The sequence below is a fragment of the Ascaphus truei genome, chromosome 3 (genome assembly GCF_040206685.1).
Source record: "Ascaphus truei isolate aAscTru1 chromosome 3, aAscTru1.hap1, whole genome shotgun sequence".
Classification (NCBI taxonomy): domain Eukaryota; kingdom Metazoa; phylum Chordata; class Amphibia; order Anura; family Ascaphidae; genus Ascaphus; species Ascaphus truei.
The window spans coordinates 239,814,154-239,824,924 of record NC_134485.1 but is presented as its reverse complement, the minus strand read 5'-3'; positions in this window follow the sequence as shown (position 1 = coordinate 239,824,924).

Sequence of the window (10,771 nt, the reverse complement as noted above, 5' to 3'; positions counted from 1 at the left end):
CTTCGGAGCAAGTTGAGAATCCAACATCGTTGAGCCAGGATGGCTAGAGATTACAAATAGGCCACAAGGCCTTGATTAATTTGGCTTTTTTTAACTTTTATTTTTGCCATTGGGCTTGTGGATATTTAGTTTTTTTCCTGGTTTTATTTTTTTTAATATTTTTATGGTTTTTAGGCATTGGGCCTTTGAAATGTTTTTTTGGATGGTTGGGCATCGACCCTTTTGTTTGGATTGCTTTTGGGGGGTCATTGCCTTGAAGATGGAGGCCGTCAAGTAGTATGGGGTAAGTAAAACATTTATTTTAGCTACCCACTGAGTGCCATTGTGAATACCTAGGATCTCCTTGAGAGAGCCTAGGTAGCTTCAATGAGACTCAATCAGTTAATTTAACCATTTAAAGTTGAATTTGTGTATGTATAATTGTATTTTCATATATCTTATTGCCTGGGGTGTTGTATTATGTTGTGTTGATTTTGGGAATTAGCCCCAATAGCCACCTTTGGCTATTAGAGCTAATGTCCAATACTGTAGAGGGGGGGTTAGGTTTGTTTGGGAGTGAGGGTATGTGGGATTGGGAGGTTGGGCTTCCCGAGATTATGGGGGGAGGGAGCTAATCCGTTGTATGCCATATAAATTGTACTGCTATGACATGCAATGTGTAGTACTGTAGACTAGTTAGGCTATTTGTATTAAACCATTGGTTACTTTGGTGACTGGGAAGGTATGTATAATGCATACCCTCATGGCCACTATGGCTTCCAAGGGGTTTATTTAAAAAAATTATTGGGAAGGCAGATGCCAGGTATATATTGCAATATACCAAGCATCTTCCTTAGCATTTGCTAATATGACCCAGCGTTACAGCCAGTAAGCGCCTGAGTGTCCTCCCGAAGCTAGCTGGCTAACGGACGTTAATTTTGCATGAAATTAGCTTCATGGATACACATTAAACGGAGGAAAACTAACAGACGTTACCTATTTAGGTAACGTCACAATAGTAGCCCAGATTTAATGGACCTCCTTGTATGTACCTCTTGGAGTTTTTAATTTGAGAAGTCTGGTGCAATTTCTTTCCATTGGTTTTGCCCAAGTTTTTAATCCAGGAGTCTTTAGTAAATACTGTCTTTAACAGTAGACTATAAAGCAGTGGTGCGCAAACTTTTCCCCCCTGCGCCCCGTCTGCACTTCCCCCCTGACTGCACCCCTCCTTACATGTCTCCGGCATCAAATGACGCCACTGGTTCATGTGATGTCATAAAGCCATAGCAACATGACGTCACGTGACCCCACGGTGTCATTTGATGCTGTGTTGCCATGGTGACGCGTAGCCGGAGACAAGGTAAGTGAAGTTGCAGAGGCCTCACGCGATCCCCCGACATTCATTTAAATGCCTTAGGAAATAGCACAGGGCCTCTACAACCGCCCCCCATTCCCCCCCACCCCCAATTTGCTGCACTGCCACTTGCAGATTTTTAGAACTTCAACTTGTTGGCTATAACAGATACATACTCCATTGATGATCAGTACTGGCAATAAGACAATTGAAAAAAAAAATTATTATGAAAAACGACCAATGAACATTGATTCACAACACAAATTGAGAGTGGGTACAATGACAGAGCATCACAGTATGATGGAAGGTCCATAAGTAGCATTTTAAGAATTAGGCTATTGCAGGAATAATATAATAAAAATGAAGCTGAAATATATAGTCTTGTTTCCTATTATATCAAAAAGCTAAATATATAAGTCTGTATGCATAATTTTACATTGCTAGTTGCTTCTACTAAAATAGCAAACAATTGACCAGTGATCACCACAGAGACTTAAAATCTTTCAGAAATTCTCAAATAAAGCTCTAGATCAAAAAGGAATATTGACTGCACTGTATCACAGTACATCCAGCAATAAAGACATTTGATAAATGAAATGCATTTGTGATACCTGGGAAGAAATCATTGTAAAAAGAAAAAAGATTGAATAAAAATGTCTGTGTGAACAAGCTAATATGTCTGTGTAACAGGGGAGTAATCCCTGTTCAAGTAATGTGCCTTTAATCTACAGAGGCGGCACATCTTATTGTAACATTTCCCGCACGGCAGGATGCGTGCGGGCAGCGTGGAGACGCGGCCTGTCCGCGCGTCACTGTGACGTCACTGTCACGTGCGCGCCCGGCTTCCCCGACACCCCTGAAGGTTTGAAGTGAGGTAAGCGGGGGTGCGGGGAAGCAGAGGGGCACAGCAGGAGCAGCTAGGGGGTCAGGAAGGGGGAGCAAAATGCCATGCGAGCGGAGGGGGTGCACGGAGGAGATGCGGCTGGCGCCCAGTCTAGTTTCAGGTGCCAGCCGGAGTAAGCCCCAGTCAACCGGCGGCTTTTGTTAGAATAAGCTGTGCCAGGACAGTAGCAGTGTGGTGGTTAACTGCTGGTAGTCAATTAATAAACACCACCTGCCTGATTGCTTACAAAAGCCTGTCTGTTGAGACAGGAAGTGACTCCTTAGCTCTGAATGAGAGCTGACCTTTGGAGAGACAGAGGAGTGTTCTTGAGACTCCCAGGAGAGACTGACCAAGAGATCACACATCTCTGGATCTGACCGGTCTTGAGCTCTGCCCAGCATAGCTGATTGCAAGACACCAAATTAGACATCTAAACCTGGATGCTGATATTTTCTGTGCACGCACGGGTGCGGTTCCAGGAGAACAGAGAAGCTTACTCTACAGCAAGAAACAGATAAGACTTTCATAATTAAAAGACTGCTTATATCTGCTTATTTCATGCTATATGTTTTGGGGCTGCGAGACATGCTTGATTTAGGGAGTTGTGAATTAATTGCATGGTATTTTCACTAGAGATACTCCCAAGTGAATAGAAGCTTTGTCCCCCCCCCCCCCCTGTGTTTGGAGATTTCCTGATGAAAAGGAAAAGGCACAATAAAGCCTATTATAATTTCACCTTATAAAGTCCCCAATTGTGTACCTCTGTGAACGTCCGTCTACATACGGTGTCCGAGGTGGGACAAGAGGGTTCTTTGTAGTTAAAAAGGACCGGAGATTTTTATGTGAAATTTTTTGTTATGCTTTTTGCCTACAAACAATCTGAGACACTTAGAAAAAAAAATGCAGCAGAGATCGGAATTAAAGGGATACACACCACTGAAACCACACTGCACTGAAACTTACAAAAACCCAGAAGAGACTGCTGAAGTAGCTAAACCTTAATTTGCCTATCACAAAGTGTAATATGGTCATTGAAATAGGGGTTTTGCCTTTCAGCCATAGTCAGGGTTCAAGAAGTGAGTCAGTCCTTAAAAAGGGATAGGTGTTTGTTGTTTTCAAAAGTGTCGCTGAAGCAGTGAATACAGATGGTGACCCACGAGTGGTACTGATTTTGCAAATAAAGGTTGCCACACCGCATAGGGCGACCAGCTGTGAATGGAGTATATGCAGAAAAGTGTGAAAATTTATACAAGACTGTGCTGAAGCAGGGGATTTTTTAGCAAACAAATGCTGAGTGTAAAATTGCCCTATAGGGGAAAAAGTGATTTCTGAACTGTGTAAAAGGTTTTTCAAAACCAATTGCTGAATGTTGAGTCACCGTGCCGGGAATGAAAGAAATAGTCCACTGCAAAGAATGTTTTTTTTTCTGCAAATAAAAAAAGTCTGCCTATATATATTGGGAGCAAAAACAGACACCCAAAGTGTGAAGTGTGAATTCCATAATAACCAAAGATGAGACTGAAAATTACTGAACTCAGGCAGAAAACCAAATTCTGTTGCTGAAGCGGAGAGATTGAACCTAGCAAATAAATGGTGTAAAGCAAACAGAAGTTTTTTTCCTAGCAACTACACATTCAGCATACCAAATGAGAGTTTAACCTAGCAACTGCAGATCTTGTATACCTGATGAGAGAAAATGCATGCACAGTACTGCTGATATTGTAAAACTTATCCAAGAAAGAAAATTCTACAGAGATGCCTGTGAGAGCTACAACCTCTACAAGCAAAATATGCCCACCTGAGGACTACCACAATTGGGGGTTCTAGCAAATACAGTGTCAACAGCTGCAATAGCGCATCCTGAGGTCAGGAAGAAAATTACACCTGATAGCCTAAAAATGGAGGACAAGATTCATCGTTCCTGTAATGAACCCTACCTTACGGAAGAGTGGCCCTTCCAGTTCAATAAAGAGGAAAACATCTCTTATGGGGAACCCGAACCGAGTCACACTCACAAAACACCCCAAGAATGGTGGGGGTGCCTGAACTCGTCACGAACAGAAAAGACCGCTCCCTTTGATGACGAATATGATCAACAGGAGACAGAGCGGGAGCAGCAGATTACCCAATATTTCTATCAGCTAAAGCAACTGCAAGAAAAGCCTGGCGTATATAATGAAGCTGCTAAAATTTCAAATGAAGATGGAGACCCCAATATCCCTGAAGGGATGGTGTCATCCAAATCAAAAAGGCGGAAAAAGAAAAGCAGTTCTTCACTTATCGTGGAAGGAACAGACACGTCAGCAGATCCTGTGGAGGAAAAGGGGGACCGAGTTGCCCTGCAGCCTAGAGAAAATGGGGAATTCGTCCCGCGGTTAACCGAATATCCAGAGGGCCCAAGGCAGAAGTCGTGTACCCCAAAGAAGTGTCTGTCCAGTGCCAACAGTGAGGAACCCTCAACCAGTCATCCCAGGGAAGCGGAGCCGGAACCAGTGAGTGACGATCCCTTGACCAGCCCTGAAAATTGCCAGGCGTGACTGTGATCTACTTTGAGAACAATTGAAATTTGAGAGAGCAGATAACACAGAGCTACAGAAAAATAACGTGAGGCTACAAAAAGATGTGCTCACAATTTACTCTTTAGCCAGGACAGAATTGGACGATCTCAAGACTGAGCTAGATACTGCAAAGGCTACTATTTCCGCCATGGATGAAAAGCAGAGCCAATCTGATAAAATGGTGGCTACGCTAAAGCGGAAGTATGAGGAGGCACTGAAGCAGATGACAGTCTTCCAGCAAGAGGTTCACACTCTTCGTATAGAGCTGAATGCCTCACAACAGGAGGTCAACAGTGTCCGGATAGAAGTGGACGTATCTCAGAAAGAGGTTCAGACACTCCGCAGAGCACTTGATGCCTCACATCATAAGACCAACAGCTGCTGCACAGACCTGGAAGTTTCCAGAAAGGAACTACACAGTCTCACTGAGGAGCTGGACATTGCTAAAGAAAATATTGGTAATCTTGGTACAGATCTCAAAGTCTCTCAGAAGGAGCTTCAGACCCTCAACCTAGAGAAGGAAGTCTCACGCCAGGAGATTGTCATTCTCAAAGCAGATGTGCGTAAATGGAAGGAGGACTGCAAAGAAGCCCTGAAGAATACAGAGACTGAAAAAAGAGAAAACTTAAAACTGAAAGAAGAAAATTTTCAGTTGACAGAAGAAGTCAAGGAAAAGTTTGAAGCAGAGCACCGACTGCAGAACCAACTGCAAGGTCTGCGTACACACCTCCAGTATGCTGAGGAGAAGCAGCAAACGCTGCAGGAAGAAAAGCTGCAGGCTGCTAAAGAAATTCAAGTGCTGCAGGAACGTCTAATGACCCAGCATGAGAAACTGAAGGCTACCCTGAGCATCACCAAAGCAACGCTAAAAGCCAAGCTTAGAACCCAGGTGACGCGGCACAGAAGGGAGCACAAGAAGGTCCAGAAACTGAAACAAGTAACTGTGGCCCAAGCAAAGAAGTTCATAGTGCTTCACAATGCAATAAAAATGTGGAGTCAAGCTCAGAGAAAGCAAAGCATGCAGATAAATTCCCTGAGAAGAGACTTGCAAGACGCACTCAAAAAACAGGGATCTCTCGCGGATGAGATTACAGTCCTACAAGGACAAGTATTGACCCTGACTAAGCGTCAGTATCCCACAGCCTCAAAAACCCATGAAGACAAGGGTACACTGAGAGCTGGGAATACCGCTCATCTGAAAGATAAGGTTGCAAAATTTGAACCACCTAAACAAGCACTAGCAAAACCTTCAGCCACCAGCAGGCAACAAAAGAAGGTACACGTGCTGAATCAAAACCAGAAGAATCCTTAGCTGATGAAGCTGAAAAGATGGGACATTCTCTGGAAGTGGGTGTGGAATTGCAACTTAATCTAAAAGGGGCTGTTTTTAAACGCTCTGCAACTGCTGCCATACAGTATGCCTACAATAAGACGAGCACCCGACGCGAGGGAAATCTCATGACCGCGCACGTAGAAAAAAGACTATACTTGGAGAATGTCCTCCTCGAGCGACTGAGGGGTGCTGATCTCAAACACCTTCAGGAGGAGACACGAATAAACTGGAAAAAGGGCTCCAATCCCAACAGGACTGAGAGTTCTCTTCCTCCATCCACTCTCATTCAAGTCACTGAGATATCTAGAATGAGAGTGGAAGGATGGGCTTTGGCCGTGGCAAGCCCGAACTTCTCACAAACAGGGGAGGTATGTAACAGGGGAGTAATCCCTGTTCAAGTAACGTGCCTTTAATCTAGCAGTGTGGCGGTTAACTGCTGGTAGTCAATTAATAAACACCACCTGCCTGATTGCTTACAAAAGCCTGTCTGTTGAGACAGGAAGTGACTCCTTAGCTCTGAATGAGAGCTGACCTTTGGAGAGACAGAGGAGTGTTCTTGAGACTCCCAGGAGAGACTGACCAAGAGAACACACATCTCTGGAGCTGACCGGTCTTGAGCTCTGCCCAGCATAGCTGATTGCAAGACACCAAATAAGACTTCTAAACCTGGATGCTGATATTTTATGTGCACGCACGGGTGCGGTTCCAGGAGAGCAGAGAAGCTTACTCTACAGCAAGAAACAGATAAGATTTTCATAATTAAGAGACTGCTTATATCTGCTTATTTCATGCTATATGTTTTGGGGCTGCGAGACATGCTTGATTTAGGGAGTTGTGAATTAATTGCATGGTATTTTCACTAGTGATACTCCCAAGTGAATAGAAGCTTTGTGTCCCCCCCCCCCCGTGTTTGGAGATTTCCTGATGAAAAGGAAAAGGCACAATAAAGCCTATTATAATTTCACCTTATAAAGTCTCCAATTGTGTACCTCTGTGAACGTCCGTCTACAGTCTGCATGACAATATTGATGTAACCTAATGGCAAATGGGTACTTTATGGTGTTTACAGCAAATATTTATTGGATGCACTGCATATTCCAGCATACATTAGTACAGGTCCTTGCATACATTTCCCTCTACCCCCATGGGTAGGACTGGACTGAGGATCTGCCCCCCCCCCCCCCCCTGTGGGGAAAGCTCCCAGTCCTTAGGAGGAGACATCCTTACCCCTAGTGATAGGGGGTAATTGTGGAGTTCATCCGTAAGGGTAAGGCAGGACTCCAGAAGAGCCAGCACTGAACTGGCACTGAACAGACAGAACTAATTTGGAGGAAACCATATCTTTATACAGTAGGAGGGTACAGGCTCTTCTGTCCAAGTAACTAGGCAGAATCAAATGTAGCAAGGCCTTCATCCTGTCATGTGGCCCCAGCAGCTTACAAGCCCAGACATGTGCCTACAAGTTGCTACATTATTGAAACCTGAGGGATGTGATCTCACCAGATTGCGATTTATTAACCCTAGCACTGTCTGCTATTACCAGGACGTATGATAGGCTAGGGAAATATAGCAGGTGCTACATAAGCATATATATATAAAATGCCTGAGACTATTGCCTAAAAGAAAAACAAATAAGGTAGCGCTAACTTTCTAAGTGTGCAAATTAATTCCAAATGGATATGAATGACCTGTTATTCCTAATTGGGAATAGAGGCTGGCTGCCTGTGATATAACTCTGAACCCAAATATCAGAGACAACTGATAGAGAAAATATTATATCTGTGGCTTTCCATACCTACACAAATGGTGGTAAAAAGGATATATACAACCCGTAATGGTGGCTTCGTCGGGTCCAAAGGTAGCCTCCACACGATAGCAGTATCACATGAAAAAAATAGGGAAATCACATAGCATAATACTGTAAGATAAATATTCACAGCATACAAACTAATGACATGACAAACCAACAAATAACAAATGACATGGGCTGAGAAACACTGGGTAACTGATATACAAATAAGCACATTTAATGTTAGACACAGAATATGAATAAAATACAAATAAAATACACAACATGTGTTAAGATAGAATAAGTCCCACTGGCAATCTACTGCTGTGGCTGAAATGACCACTTACCAGATGTAAGATGGTCATTTACACTCTCCCCCCCCCCCTTTCCCCCTCCACCTACACACCAGGACTGGTGTGAACAAGTGGCTCTGTCTGCTCCTAGTTTTGGAAGCAGAGTCACTCATTTCAAGAGAATAGAGTGGATATTTTCGGGAAAGGGAGGATGGAGGGTATTGATCCCAAATTTAAGGTTAAATATGTATGTATGTGTGTATTTTTGTTATTTTATTAAGAGTCAAAAGTTGCAGAGAAAAGGTATCCAAAACCACAGCACGCAGGAGATGTTCTTAGGTAGTAGCAAAGATTGTAGAGAATTTAAAAAGAAAACTGGGGTGAACACTGTTTATCATTTATGAACCCAAATACCAAAATTAATAAATAAATATGACATAGGATAAGCTCTTTGAATGTAAAGGGACTAAACTCACCGGTCAAAAGGAGATGAGCCCCTGAGGAGTTTAAAAAGATGAAAAACGATGTAATGTTTCTACAGGAAACGCATGTTAAAAGAGATAAAGAACCAAAAATGATTAACAAAGATATTGTACAAAAATGTTACAGCTGAACTACAAATAAGAAAAATGGGGTGGGACTCCTGCTTAGTAAAAAATTCACGTTACAAGCTATCACCGCCAAAAAAGATATGGAAGGTAGATATATTATGATCATAGGAAAGCTAAAAAGGAAGAACATCACACTAGCAAACATATATGTCCCTAATGTAGGACAGGCACAATTTTTAGAGAACGTATTATCAATAATAAATATATTTAGAGAAAGGGCTCTGTATTTAGGAGGTGATTTTAATGTAGCATTGAACTCGGCATTAGATACCTCCAAAGGGCACACAAAAGTTAGTAAGAGACAGAATAAATAAATAAATAAGATATTGAATCAACAGGTACTGCTGCGGCACAGTTTATTCGAGCATTTGCCCGTTCTGTGCCGCAGCAGTAGCCTGGCGCGCGCCCGAGAGTGACGGGCGCGCGCCGAAGCAGCGGAAGAGCGCCCTCCGATCGGGGCGCTCTCCCTACCGCTGCCGGGTCCGCCGGGTCCCCCGGAACCCCCTGCCGCTGTCCCGCGATCGCGGGACACCAGGGCTCCCTCGGGGAGCCCCTGGACGCGCGTGCAGGGGGCGCACGCTCCCGAAGACGCGTGACCGCGCGTCTATGACGCGCGGCACGCCGAGGGGCGGCCACTAGCAAGCCGGGAAATCTCCCGGCTTGCGGATCTGGCCGCAGTGTAATAAACTGTGTCGCCAGTGTAGTAGTTGATGCTTGGAGAGTTTTAAACCCATCTGGAAAGGATTATACATATACTTTAACATCCACACGATAGCTACTCTTGTATAGATTATATATTTATAGACCAAATTAATGTGAAGAAAATACGGAAAATTTATATTGGCAATATTACGTGGTCAAACCACACACCAGTAGCTTTAGAGATTGATATGTGGTTGGACCCATACAGAAAGGGGACTGGACATGGAGACTGAATGAATCTTTATTGAAAAGCCTCCCTCAGGAAAAAAATAAAAGGTAAGGAAGTTATAAAATGTAGCAACATAATCCAAGATCTTGAAACAAAGCATAAACGAAAAGCAGATGGGAAAATATTGGCAGAATCAATAACTGCAAGAGGAAAATTTAATAACTCAAAAAATAGAAAAATTACTGACCTGACTAATAAAAATTATGAGAAAGGTAAGGAACAGTAACAAGATGGACAGATTACTAGCCAATCAGTTAAAGCAGAAACAAAACCAATATACTATTAACAACATTCCGAAACAGGATGGAATAGTATCACAGGACCAAAAAATATTAAAGAAGAGTTTAGAAGCCATGCAAAGTAGGAACAAAGAGCAAATACAGGAGTATATAGAACATATATAGAATATATAAAAACTAAAACAATTAAGCCTGAAGCGAGAATTAAGCTCAATGCAGCTATAACTTGGGATGAAATAGAAAAAGTGATAAAAGACCTGCCCAAAGGGAAAAGCCCACGCCCTGACGGACAACCATATTCGTAATATAAAACCTTTGCTAACTCACTTATAGTATAAATCCAAAATATGTTTAATATGTTAAGAGAATCAGGGAATTTGACTCAATATATGTCAGAAGCACATATTACGGTTATTCCCAAACCGGGGAAAGAGAAATTAAACTGTGCAAGCTATCGTCTAATATCGCTTATTAATTTGGATGTCAAAATTCTCGCACATATATTAACAAATATTTACCAGAATTGGTGAATTTAGATCAAACCAGATTTATACCAAAAAGTGAAGTCAAAGATAATACCAGACGAATTATAAATATACTGAACCAGGTCAATAAAAAGCAGATCCCAACTATGATATTATCCATCGATGCAGAAAAAGCATTCGATAGAGTGCAATGGAATTTTATGTCTAAAATGCTGCAAAGCACAGGAACAGGAGATATGTTTAGACAAAATATATTAAAGCACTATATGGTAACTCATCGGCAAGGGTCAAGGTGAATGGACAAGTCTCGGATTCA